Raw genomic sequence first — 13,145 nt, 5'->3', positions numbered from 1 at the left:
TTACAAACCATATTCAAATATAACTAGGAAATTTCTACATTTATAACCTATTTACAAATTGTCATATGAAATTCATATAATTGTACATATCAAATGATAATACTTCTGCCTGGAAGAATTACAGGAAACCAATGTCCTTGATTTTAATATAAATATATTAAATATAAATAAACAGATTTTATAAATGAGGAATTTGTTTAATGTTCAGATGCAGTAGGACAAATGATTGTTTTTTCTTTATGGCCAGGCCAACTTTCTGAGATTTCAGAGAATAGCCTATGTTAAATTCCTAGAAAGTACTGGTACAACATATATTCTTTCTACTGAAACATGACAAATAAGATCAGAAGAATCTCAGAGTGGTCCAACTTGAGGATACTTTTTTTTCTCATATTTTAAACAAACTGCATTTTATCGAATCTGTCATATAAGCAGTTTTTCAAATGTCTCTGGAATTAAATAATAGTAGATGTGTATGGTGTAAATTACTGAAAACAGCAGCTAAAGACAAGCTTAACTGTGAGCATATTAAATCACATTCATAAGACTTATCAAGGAGACATTAAAAAGACACAGATTATCCTGACAACTTTAAAGATAACTTGTCTAGTCTTACTATCTGTAATTAAGTGCTAACAGTGCTGTTGCATTTTGACTCATCATTAACACAGTGATTTTTCACTCTGGCCGCACTCTGACCAATACAGATAGGAAGCGTTTTCTGGGCAAATATTTTCGCAATTCTTCCACTAATGCCTTGTCAAGCTACCAGCATCTCACTGGCATGGCAGGAGGAAGCAGGAAGAGGAACAAGTAATTTTGTGCTCATTGACCAGCCTCCCCCATTTCCCCCATTTTTCCTCCCCACTACCCTCTGCAAACTCCGGTAATCATTGTCCTACTCTCTACTTCTAAGAGATCAACTTTAAAAAAAAAAAAATATATATATATATATATATAATTGCATTTTAGGTTTTGGGGTACATGTGAAGAACATGCAAGATTGTTGCATAGGTACATACATGGCAGTGTGATTTGCTGCTTTCCTCCCCATCCCCTATATCTGGCATTTCTCCCCATGTTATCCTTCCCCATCTCCCCACCCACCACTGTCCCTCCCCTAGTTCCCCCCCAACAGACTCCAGTGTGTGATGCTCCCCCTCCCTGTGTCCATGTGTTCTCATTGCTCAACACCCACCTATGAGTGAGAACATGCGGTATTTGATTTTCTGTTCTCGTGTCAGTTTGCTGAGAATGATGGTTTCCAGGTTCATCCATGTACCTACAAAGGACACGAACTCATCGTTTTTTATGGCTGCGTAGTATTCCATGGTGTATATGTGCCACATATTTCCTGTCCAGTCTATCATTGATGGTCATTTGGGTTGGTTCCAAGTCTTTGCTATTGTAAACAGTGCTGCAATGAACATTCTTTTTTTTTTGAGAACATTCTTTTTAGATTACACATATGAATGAGATCTTGTGGCATTTATCCTTCTGTGCTTGGTTTATATCACTTAACGTATTATCTAGGTTCATGCATGTTGTCACAAATGACAGGACTTTGTGATTTTTATGGGTGAATACTGTTTCATTGTGTATGTGGACCGTATTTTTGTATCTATTCATTTCTTGACGGACAGACAGGTTGATTCAATCTCTTGGCAATTGTGAATATTATTGCAATGAACATGGGGGTACCTAAATTTGTAATATATTAATTTCATTTCCTTTGGCTATTTACCCAGTACTGGAATTGTTGGAAATATCTCCATCTATTTGCAACCAATCGATTTCAAAAAAGACACCAAGAACAAAGACTAGAGAAAGGACAGTCTCTTCAATGTATGACATTGCTGGGGAAACGAAATATCCACGTGCAGAAGAATGAAACTAGATCCCTGCCTCTCATGGCTTAATAGTTAACTTAAACCAATTAAAGACATGAATATAAGATGTGAAACTGTGAAACTTCTAGAAGAGAACATAGAGATAACACTTCAAGACATTGGTCGAGGAAAGGAATTTTTGGATAAGACTGCAAAATCCCAGGCAACAAAAACAAAACTAAACAATTGGGATTCGGTCAAACTAAGAAGCTTTGCACAGCAAAGGAAACAATCAACAGAATGTAGAAAAAAACTGCAGAAAGGGAGAAAATGTTTCTAAACTATGCATATGAAAGGGGTTAATATCCGGAATAGAAAAGGAACTTGACAATGAAATAATGACAACAATGACCCAAATAATCCAGTAGTTAAATGGGAAAAAGATCCGAACAGACATTTCTGAAGAGAAGATATACAAATAGCCAACCTGTGAAAGAAAAAAAAATTAAACCTCATTAATCATCAAGTAAATGCAAATCTAAACCACGAGATATTACCTCACCCAAGTTAGAATAGCTATTATGAAAGACAAAAAGTAACAAATGATTGCAAGAATATAGAAAAAGGAGAACTCTTATACACTGTTGGTGGGGATGTAAATTAGTACAGCCATTATGGGAGACTGTATATAGATTTCTCAAAAAATCAAAAATAAAACTACCATATACTTTTCTCATATAAGGTTATTTATGCTTACTTTGGGCACACCGGATAATCCAGGCTAATTCCCCACCTCAAAATTCTTAATAAAAAATGCAAAGTCTCTTTGCCATAAAAGAACATTAACAGACTCTGGGAATTAAGATGTGATATTTCAGGGCTATTATTCATTTTATTACAGCTGTCATATTAGTTTAACATACTGCAATGTTATTTTCAAATTGAGAAAGAAAAAAAAAACAGTAAAAGCATAAAGAACCAACTTGCTGCATATAAGTCTCACGTATATTTCTAATTCAAAACTCAGTTTAAAACACATGTAGAAAATAGATAACAATATATATTACCATTAAACTCTGATTACAAGAAAAAACATATAAAAATAAAAGCACACAAGACTGATATTCTTAGGAACTATTGTGATATCTAAAGCACAAAACATTTAAGAAACATTTTCTAAACAAAATATAGGTCAGAAGTGTTTGGAAGCGTCTTCTCAGGTTTCTAAAAATGTCAATTAACATGACAAACACGTATCACAGCTACAGAATTTCACAGGTGAAATTGTCGTGTTTGATTACACTGTCTCTTTCCTGAGCATACACAGAAGGAAAAAATCATGTAGTCTTAAAATTTTGTTCTGATTTGTACTTTCTACTCTGTATTATTTATTTATTATAGTATTATTCTTTATTGACATATCATTGTGTTTTTGATTATATTTCCCTGAAAACACACCCACACACACATACATCCCTGTTCTGAAATAGGCACAAGGAAGAAAATAAAAGAAAAAGGTAAAGAAATAAGTCATAAAAAGCATTTTAGAAAGTAGATGAAGAAAAATAAGAGTAAAGAAGGAAGGCAGGGGCATAGAAAAAAGAGAAAAAAGGGGAGAGAAAAAAAGAGGATGATAGATGAGGGAAGGTAGAAGAGTTAATTCTATTTATGTTAAAAGTTTAATAAATGGTGTTGGGAAAACTGGCTAGCCATATGCAGAAAGCAGAAACTGGATCCTTCCTGACACCTTACACTAAAATTAACTCCAGATGGATTAAAGACTTAAACATAAGACCGAAAACCATAAAAACCCTAGAAGAAAATCTAGGCAAAACCATTCAGGACATAGGCATAGGCAAGGACTTCATGACCAAAACACCAAAAGCATTGGCAACAAAGGCCAAAATAGACAAATGGGACCTAATCAAACTCCACAGCTTCTGCACGGCAAAAGAAACAGTCATTAGAGTAAATTGGCAACCAACAGAATGGGAAAAAATTTTTGCAGCTTACCCATAAGGGCTGATATCCAGAATTTACAAAGAACTGAAACAGATTTACAAGAAAAAAACAAATAAACCCATTCAAAAGTGGGCGAAGGATATGAACAGATACTTTACAAAAGAAGACATACATGAGGCCAACACACATATGAAGAAATGCTCATCATCACTGGTCATTAGAGAAATGCAAATCAAAACTACATTGAGATACCATCTCACGCCAGTTAGAAAGGCGATTATTAAAAAATCTGGAGACAACAGATGCTGGAGAGGATGTGGAGAAATAGGAACACTCTTACACTGTTGGTGGGAGTGTAAATTAGTTCAACCATTGTGGAAGACAGTGTGGCAATTCCTCAAGGACCTAGAAATAGAAATTCTATTTGACCCAGCAATCTCATTACTGGGTATATATCCAAAGGATTATAAATCGTTCTACTATAAGGACACATGCACACGAATTTTCATTGCAGCACAGTTTACAATAGCAAAGACCTGGAACCAACCCAAATGCCCATCGATGATAGACTGGACAGGGAAAATGTGGCACATATACACCATGGAATATTATGCAGCCATCAAAAACGATGAGTTCGCATCCTTTGTAGGGACATGGATGAACCTGGAAACCATCATTCTCAGCAAACTGACACAAGAACACAAAATCAAACACCGCATGTTCTCACTGATAGGTGGGTGTTGAACAACGAGAACACATGGACACAGGGAGGGGAGCACTACACACTGGGGTCTGTTGGGGGGAAATAGGGGAGGGACAGCAGGGGGTGGGGAGTTGGGGAGAGATAGCATGGGGAGAAATGCCAGATATAGGTGAAGGGGAGGAAGGCAGCAAATCACATTGCCACGTATGCACCTATGCAACAATCTTGCATGTTCTTCACATGTACCCCAAAACCTAAAATGCAATTAAAAAAAAACAATAATAATAAAACCAAAAAAAAAAAAAGTTAGTATGTAGGACCTAGGTGGCAGTTACAGGAAGACAGTGATTCTATATGAAGTCTTTTTAAACAACTAGAGATTTACATAAAGGAATGGAAAGCCTTGTGAAGTAAGGTAGTCACTAAATGCTGAAGCAAAAAATGGATAATAAGTTATCAACGATGTGTCAAGGGATTTTCTGCGTTGCTGGAAAAATATATTAAATGACTTATAAGGTCTATCTTCACACTAAGATTCTATTATGTAGCATTCACCATTAAGATTTTCATTGTCACAAGCATGTGTATAGGAGTGTGCTCTCACTCTCTTCTATCTCACTTTCTCACATAAGCACGCATGCACACACACACCATGAGCATGTGCACATACACACACCCTGATAGATAAACCGTAATATATATAGTATGCTTATAAGTGACTGGGAATTAGCATTATTTAATACAATTTTAGAAGCATAACTTTATTACCCATATTATAAGTATGAAATTTTCAAAATAATGCATATTTCTACTTATCCATAGTGTGAATTTGAATAATAGTATTAGGAAAAATAAAAACATTTTCAAAGGCAACAAGGATGTTTGTGACATTATTTAATTTCTTGCTTTTAGTTTAGAGCATAAATTTTAATTTTGAAATTTTTACACTAAATTGGAATTCATTTTAGGAAAAAATGTAGCAAAAATGTAATTTTTCAATTATTTCTTGGCATTGTGAATTAATATTAAAATTTACCTTCACATCTCTTCATTAAACAATTGCTCAACTTCTGTGAGATTTAGCATTCTTATCTTTAAAATGAAATTCTGTTGATTTATAAGATTGAAATAAGATAAATATACATGGTATAAAATAAATATTTAATAAAAATATTGTCTTAACTGAGAGCAAAATAGAGTAATTTATGATTTCTTCAGGTATCTCCACATAAGCATAAGAAATACTCATCTAATTGTGAATGAGGCCTCTTTTGTTAACTAATTCCTCTGTAGATTTTTTTTTCTTCAAATTTCTGTTACATAGTGTTTGGGAAACTATTTGAGATTCAGGAAATGTAGTCACCAGAAAGGTTTATATTTAAAACCATTTTCAACAATCTATTCAACAATCTTTTTCTTGAAGGTCAAAGCTAAGATTTTGAAGACTTAAGTAAGGATGTATATCAGAAATGAAAGTCTGCTGAAACTATACTGAATACATAATTCTTAGGGAATGTTGCTTGAGTCTTCAAGTTATTGCATCAGCCTCTGATCTGACAAACTCTAGAGTTTATTTTCCTGCTTTTTTTCCCCCTGACTTTTTAGCATCAGAGATAAAAATCAATAGGTGCTCTTCTGTGTCCTAAAATCAGTTTTTCTCATATGGGAAATAAATGTATATGTTATATTCTCTGCTTTTTATTCTTTAGTTCAAGAGTGTCACTACCATATGTCAGACTCAAATGTTATATAATCCTTGATTATTAATTTAAAAATCATTAAATATATTCAAAACAAACACTTGAGCTTTCATATACTGAAGCCTCATTTTAAAATAAAATTCTATATACTGTTGGCTTCTGTGAAAACAAAGTGCACTATTTGGGGATGTGTATTGCCCTGTAAATTGATTCTCTCATCCTCTCCTTTAATTCATTAAGCATTTAAAGTGTGTGCTTAATATATGTTGATTCAGTTCTTACGTAGTATGGCTCAGAATATCCAAGTTATATGAAGCAGATTTTTCAATAAAAATTTAACAAAATAAAAAGTTTGTGCATGAACTGTGAAAACTCTAATGGGAAAATATTGGAAATTTCAACATTAGAGGAATGATTTCATTAAGAATACAGAATGGAGTATTTAGCAATTAAAATAATAATTACAGATACTATTTCAAAATATGCAATTGGATTTAGCATGCATCATTAAAAATAAATAGAATTATGTAAAATTATGTATATTTTATAACTCTGTAAAATATGTCTATTAACATATGAAAGAAATGTGCAAAAGTAAACAGATTTCCAGGTTTAGCATGTTTGGACCCTGAAATCCATTTTAAAATGAAAAACCTATGTACTTAAGGAACAGATTTCCTTTATTACTGTTTTATAAAAGTATAGGATGGAACTCAGAAAATTTAGGTGATGTAGGTGTACTATTAATTAACCACTGCAGAATTGGAAATAGAAAAATAGTACCTATATTTTTCTCAGTCGTCATTCTTTTATACTGCTGCTATAATTGAATTTCTTTTAAGTTTTGCAAGGATTATAGTGCTGACCTTGAGTGCTAAATCATTATATAACAAAATGTAAAACACTGGTAATATTGCTTTAGACATTGTACATTAAACTGAAAATTAACCATAAGATTGTATACATGAAAAGGACATTTTCAAAAATTGTAATGAATTGATATGTTTAAATCAACTTCTAATTTGTATGATTTGCCTTTAAAATTATAATTTATCCATAAAGCACCATTTAATACATTATTACACTATAATTCAAGGACATTAATACAGCTTCCAACAGGGACAAATTTATTAGTAGTGGTTTATTAAGAGTGAATGTGTCTTAATTTAAATGGTAAATTATCTCAACACTTTCTCTGTTCTTTTTTAAATGAATTGATGGAGATTTAATTGGCGAAGTTGAAATGGATAAAACTTTATGTAATCATATTTTCATTTAAATATTCATCATTCATTATGCCAAAAATAGTACATATGGTTCCTACATAAAGAATGTATCCCAAAAATTTATGTTTTCTTTTGAATCACTAGATTGTATTTATTACCTGAGTAGTCTCTCTGTTTAATGTAATAGAATGAATTTACTAAATATACACTTTTTTCCACTCATTTTATTCCCTGTCAGCATAAAAGGATAATATTTTTGCCTAAAGCTCATAGGTTTTTCAAAAATTTTTTATTTATTTGATATATAAAAATGATATATATTTATAGGGTACAGTGTGATATTTTGGTGCATGAATACACTGTGTAATGATGAAATCAAGGTAATTAACATATACATCCCCTCAAATATTTATTTTTTTGTTGGAAACATTCAAAATCCTGTCTTCTAGCTATTTGAAAATACACAATAGCTTATGAGCTATAGTCACGTACAGTGCTGGAGAACACTAGAAGTTATTCCTCTTATCTAGCTGCCATTTTGTATCCTTCAGCTCTTTTCTTTATCTACTTCCCTTTCCTTCCCAGCCTCTAGTAGCTATTATTCCATGCTCTACAATAAGATCAAATATTTCAGCTTCCACAGATGAGTGAGAACATGCAATACTTCTCTTTCTGTGACTTACATATTTCATTTAATATAATGGCCTCCAGGCTCATCCATGTTGCCATAAATGACAGAATTTCATTCTTTTCAACAGTGGAATAGTATTCCATTGTGCATGTATTACACATTTTCATTATTTCTTCATCTGTTGATGGATACTTTGATTGCTTCCATATTTTGGCTATGGTGAACACTGCTGCAATAAACATGATGCGGGGGGCTTAGTTTTGGGGAAATATCTTTAACATTCTGATTGTATTTGCTCTTGATATATATCCAGTAGTAGGATATCTGAATTATATAATAGTTCTACTTTTAGTTTTTGAAAAGCTTCCATACGATTTTTCATAATGACTGTACTAATTTACATTCCTACCAGTAGTGTATGAGTTCCATTTTCTCTGTATCCTTACAGCACTGGTTATATATATATATATATATAGTCATCCAACTGTATGAGTTCCATTTTCTCTGTATCCTTATAGCACTGGTTATATATATATATATAGCCATCCAACTGGTTACATATATATATATATAGCCATCCAACAGTGAGATGATATCTCATTGTAATTTTGACTTACATTTTCCTGATGATTAGTGATGGTGAGCATTTTTTATGCATCTGTTAGTCGTTTGTCTTCTCTTCAGAAATGTCTATTTAGATCATTTGCCCATTGCTAAATAGGATTATTTTGTTGTTGTTGAGTGGTTTGAGTTCCTTGTATAGTCTTGATATCAATCCCTCGTTAAATGAATTGTAGTTTGCAAATATCTTCTCTTGTTCTGCAGGCGACTGTTGACTCTGTTGATTGTTTTCTTTGCTATGCAGAGAGTTTTAGTTTGATATAATCTTATTTGTCTGTTTTTGCTGTTGTTTTTGTTACCTATGCTTTTGAGACCTATGTATACAATGATTGCCTGGACTAGTCCTGAGGCATTTCCCTAGTGTTTTCTTCAAGTAGTTTTATATTTTTGAGTCTTACATTTAAGTCTTTAATCCATTTAAGTTTATTTTTATATATGGTGAGAGATAGATATCTAGTTTCATTTTCTGCATGTGGAAGTACAGTTTTCCCAGCACCATTTATTGAAAAGATGCAAAAAAAGATACATTGAGGAAAAGAACGTATGTTTTTGGCATTTTTGCCAAAAATCAGCTGGCTGCAAATACATAGGTTTATTTCTGGTTCTCTATTCTGTCACATTTTTTTTTAATGTATTTCTATGACAGAACCATGCTGCTTTGGTTACTGTATCTTTTTAATATATTTTGAAGTCAGTCAGTGGCCTTCAGCTTTTTTTTTCTGTTTTTTTCCTCAAAACTTCTTCAGCTATTTGGGATCTTTTATGCTTCTGTATACATTTTAGAATTTGTTTTTTCTATTTCTGTGAAGACTGTAATTGGCATTTTGATAAGGAAGGTATGGAATCTGTAGATTGCTTTGGGTGATATGGTGATTTTAACAATATTAATTATTTTAATCCATGAGCATAGCATGTTTTTCCATTTATTTGTTTCCCCTTAAATGTTTTCATCAGGGTTTTATAGTTTTTATTATAGAGATTTTTCATATCCTTGGTTAAATTTAGTACTAGATATTGTATTTATTTTATTGTTGCAGTTATTGTAAATGAGATTGCTTTCTTGATTTTTTCAGCACATTTATGACTATTTTATTGAAATGCTACTGATTTTTGTATGTTGATTTTATTTCCTGCAACTTTTCTGAATTTATTAATTCTAAGAGTTTTTTGGTAGAGTCTTTATGTTATTCTGTATATAAGACCATGTCATCTTCAATTAGGGAGAATTTTACTTCCTTCTTTCCAATTGGAATACTTTCTTTCTTTCTCTTAATTGTTCTGGCTAGGAATTCCAGTTCTATAATAAATAAGAGCGTTAAAAGTTAGCATCTTTGTATTATTTCAGTTATTAGAGGAAAAACTTTCAACTTTTCCCGATTCGATGTGATGTTGGCTGTGTGTTTGTCATATATGCCCTTTATTGTGCTGAGGTACATTCCTTCTATACCTAATTTTTAGAAATTCTGTATAATAAAGAGATGTTAATTTTTATTAATGCTTTTTTTTTTGCATCTGTTGAGATAATTATATTTTTGTCTTTCATTCTCTTGATGTGATGTATCACAGTTTTGTATTTGTCTATTTTGAACCATCTTTGCATCCAGGGGATAAATCCCACTTGATCATGGTATACGATGTTTTTGCTGTGCTGGTGGATTTGGTTTGCTAATTTTTGTGTCAATGTTCATCGGACATTTTGGCCTGTACTTTTCTTGTTGTGTCCTAGTCTGGTTTGGGTATCAGGGTAACACTGGCCTCAAAGAATAAGTTTGGAAGAATTCCTTCCCTTTCCATTTTATTATTTTGGAATAGTTAAGAATTGATGGTCATTCTTCTCTCACAGGGTGGTACAATTCACCAGTGAAACCATTGTTCCTAGTCTTTTCTATGTTGGGAGATTTTTTATTACTGGTTCTATCATGTTGCTCATTATAAGTCTGTTCAGATTTTCTGTTTCTTCACTGTTCAACCTTAGTAGTTTGTATGTGTCCAAGAATGTATTTATTTCTTCTAGGTTTTCCAATTTGTTGGCATATGGTGGCCTATAACAGTCTCTAATGATCCTTTGTATTCTTGTGGTATCAGTTATAATGTCTTCTTTTTGGTTTCTGATTTTATTTATTTGGGTGTTCTTTCTCGTTTTTTAGTCTAGTTAAAGGTTTGTCAATTTTGTTCCTCTTTTCAAAATATTAATTTCATTGATGTTTTATATTATTTTGTCTCCATATTGTTTATTTCTGTTCTGATCTTTATTATTTCTTTTCTTCTACTAGCTTTGGGCTTGATTTGTTCTTGCTTTTCTAGTTCCTTTAGATGCATCACTAGATTTTTTATTTGAAATCTTTCTACTTTTTAAATATAGGCACTTATTGCTGTAAACCTCTCTCTTAGTACTCCGTTTTCTGTATCTCTTAGGTTTGGGAATATTTTGTTTCTGTTTTCATTTGCTTCAAGAAAATGTGTAATTTCTTTCCTAATTTGTTTATTTGGTAACTCAGAAGCATGTTGTTTAATTTCCACGTTTGTGTAATTTTTTACATTCATCTTATTGATTTCTAATTTTATTCTATTGTGATCAGAAAAGATACTTGATAGTATTTCAGTTTTTATAAACTTGTTGAGACTTGTTTTGTGGCCTAATATGTGGTCTATCCTGGAAAATGTTCCATGTCTATGAGAAGAATGTGTATTCTGAAGCTGTTGAATGAAATGTTTTGTAACTATTAGATCCATTTGGTCTACAGTGCTATTTAAATCCAATATTACTTTGTTGATTTACTGTCTAGATAAGCAATCTAATGCTGAGAGTAGGATGTTGAAGTCCCCAACTACTATTGTATTGGGGTCTATCTTTCCCTTTAGATTTAATATTTGCTTTATATATCTGGTTGTCACAGTGTTGAGTGCAGATATATTTCTAATTGTTACATCTTCTTGCTGAGTTGATTCATTTAGCATTATATAAATGTCTCTTCAAAGTTTCTGACTTAAAGTCTATTTTACCTGATGCAGGTATAGCTATTCCTGCTCATTTTTGGCTTGCATTTGCATGGAATGTCTTTTTCCATTCCTTCACTTTCAGTCTATTTGTGTCTTTACAGTAAAATGAGTTTCTTGTAAACAGTACATAGCTGGTTCTTTTTTTTTTTAAAGTAGTCTTGTTGTGTCTCTACAGTCTATAGTTAGGGCTTAATTTAGATAGTGAATTATCTGAGTGCTTTTTCTTATATACCACATTACTCATTTTTGTTTCAGCTCAGACCACAAACTTTTATTTCCTAATGACTTCTGTAATTATCTCTCATTTTAAGAATATATTCTAGTCCAACAATAATGTTCCCATTGAACAGCTGGAAAGAATTTTAAACACAGTTTATAAAGACCTTATTTTCTTAGAAAAACCAAACTTGTCATTCTCACAAATTTAAGAAAATACTTTGTCCTTAGAACACAAAAGTAACCTTCAGAAATAAAATGCCAAACTTTTAATACTTAAGTCTTTCTTAGAAATTGATAATATGACAGAGAATCAATTTTTCCAATCTAATTCTCACCTGTGATTGGAACATTTAAGTGGATTTCTGAAAATGAATTGGAAAGAAATATTGAGTTCATAATGTAACTTCTAACTTTGAGTTTTTATTTACCTTAATTATCTGACATTTCAATATTTTTTCTCCCACAGGAGGAAAAAAATCTAGTTCTCAATAACAACATAATTACTCATTTGCTTTATACCTTTATATATATTTATATATATATACACATATATATATGTAACAGCTTCAAAATTAAAATACCAATACTAACATCAAGAATATCATTACTAAAAACAGCTTAATAATTTTTGGCAAGTTTTTCTTGTTTAATTCTTAAAGCACATCTCATTGAGATGTTTGTTAAATTACTGTGTTTTAAAGCTATATTAAACAGTTCCCTCTTGGAGTCTCTATCTCCAATTCAATACACTATTCTTCATTTTATTTTTCTGTTAATTTTTCAGAATTGTTCTTAAAATTACTTTTAATCATTTATAATATTTTTACTTTACAAAGTAAATCTGCAAGGCAAAGTACATTCACAGATGTCTAGTTTCTAACCCTGTAGTGTTTATCCTACTGCCTTTCATCCCCTAAGGGCAACCATTATAATTATTTCTTATTCTTAGGTTTATCCTTACATCATTTTTATACATTTTCCTTCACTTTGCTTTCTTCAGTTAAAAATATATTCTGAAATAATTCTATTCTAGTGTTTATAGAGTCGGAATTCCTTTTTACAACTTCATAATTCTCTAGTGGATGTAGCAGTTTTTCAACCACTATCTTATTGATGGACATTTAGATTGTTACAATCTTTAGAAATAAATCTCCATGAATAGTATTGTAAATATGTCGCTTTGTGTTGTGCAGTGTGTCTCTGAGAGAGATTCCAAAAAGCCAAAGTGTAAATAAATACATAATTTTTGGCTTA

The 13,145-nt window shown here is 31.8% G+C and overlaps 1 protein-coding gene across 3 annotated transcripts in view; it reads left to right on the top strand.

Moving 5' to 3' along the window:
* EPHA6 (EPH receptor A6) overlaps positions 1-13,145 on the top strand; it is a 991,737-nt gene that overhangs the window by 609,198 nt on the left and 369,394 nt on the right. The gene's annotated exons all lie outside the window — the stretch shown is intronic.

This window comes from Aotus nancymaae, unplaced genomic scaffold, assembly GCF_030222135.1.
Source record: "Aotus nancymaae isolate 86718 unplaced genomic scaffold, 86718_ANA_hifiasm-v0.15.2.pri h1tg000022l_1, whole genome shotgun sequence".
NCBI lineage: Eukaryota > Metazoa > Chordata > Mammalia > Primates > Aotidae > Aotus > Aotus nancymaae.
The sequence above is the reverse complement of the archived record's forward strand: the minus strand, read 5'-3'. Positions and strand labels throughout refer to the sequence as shown.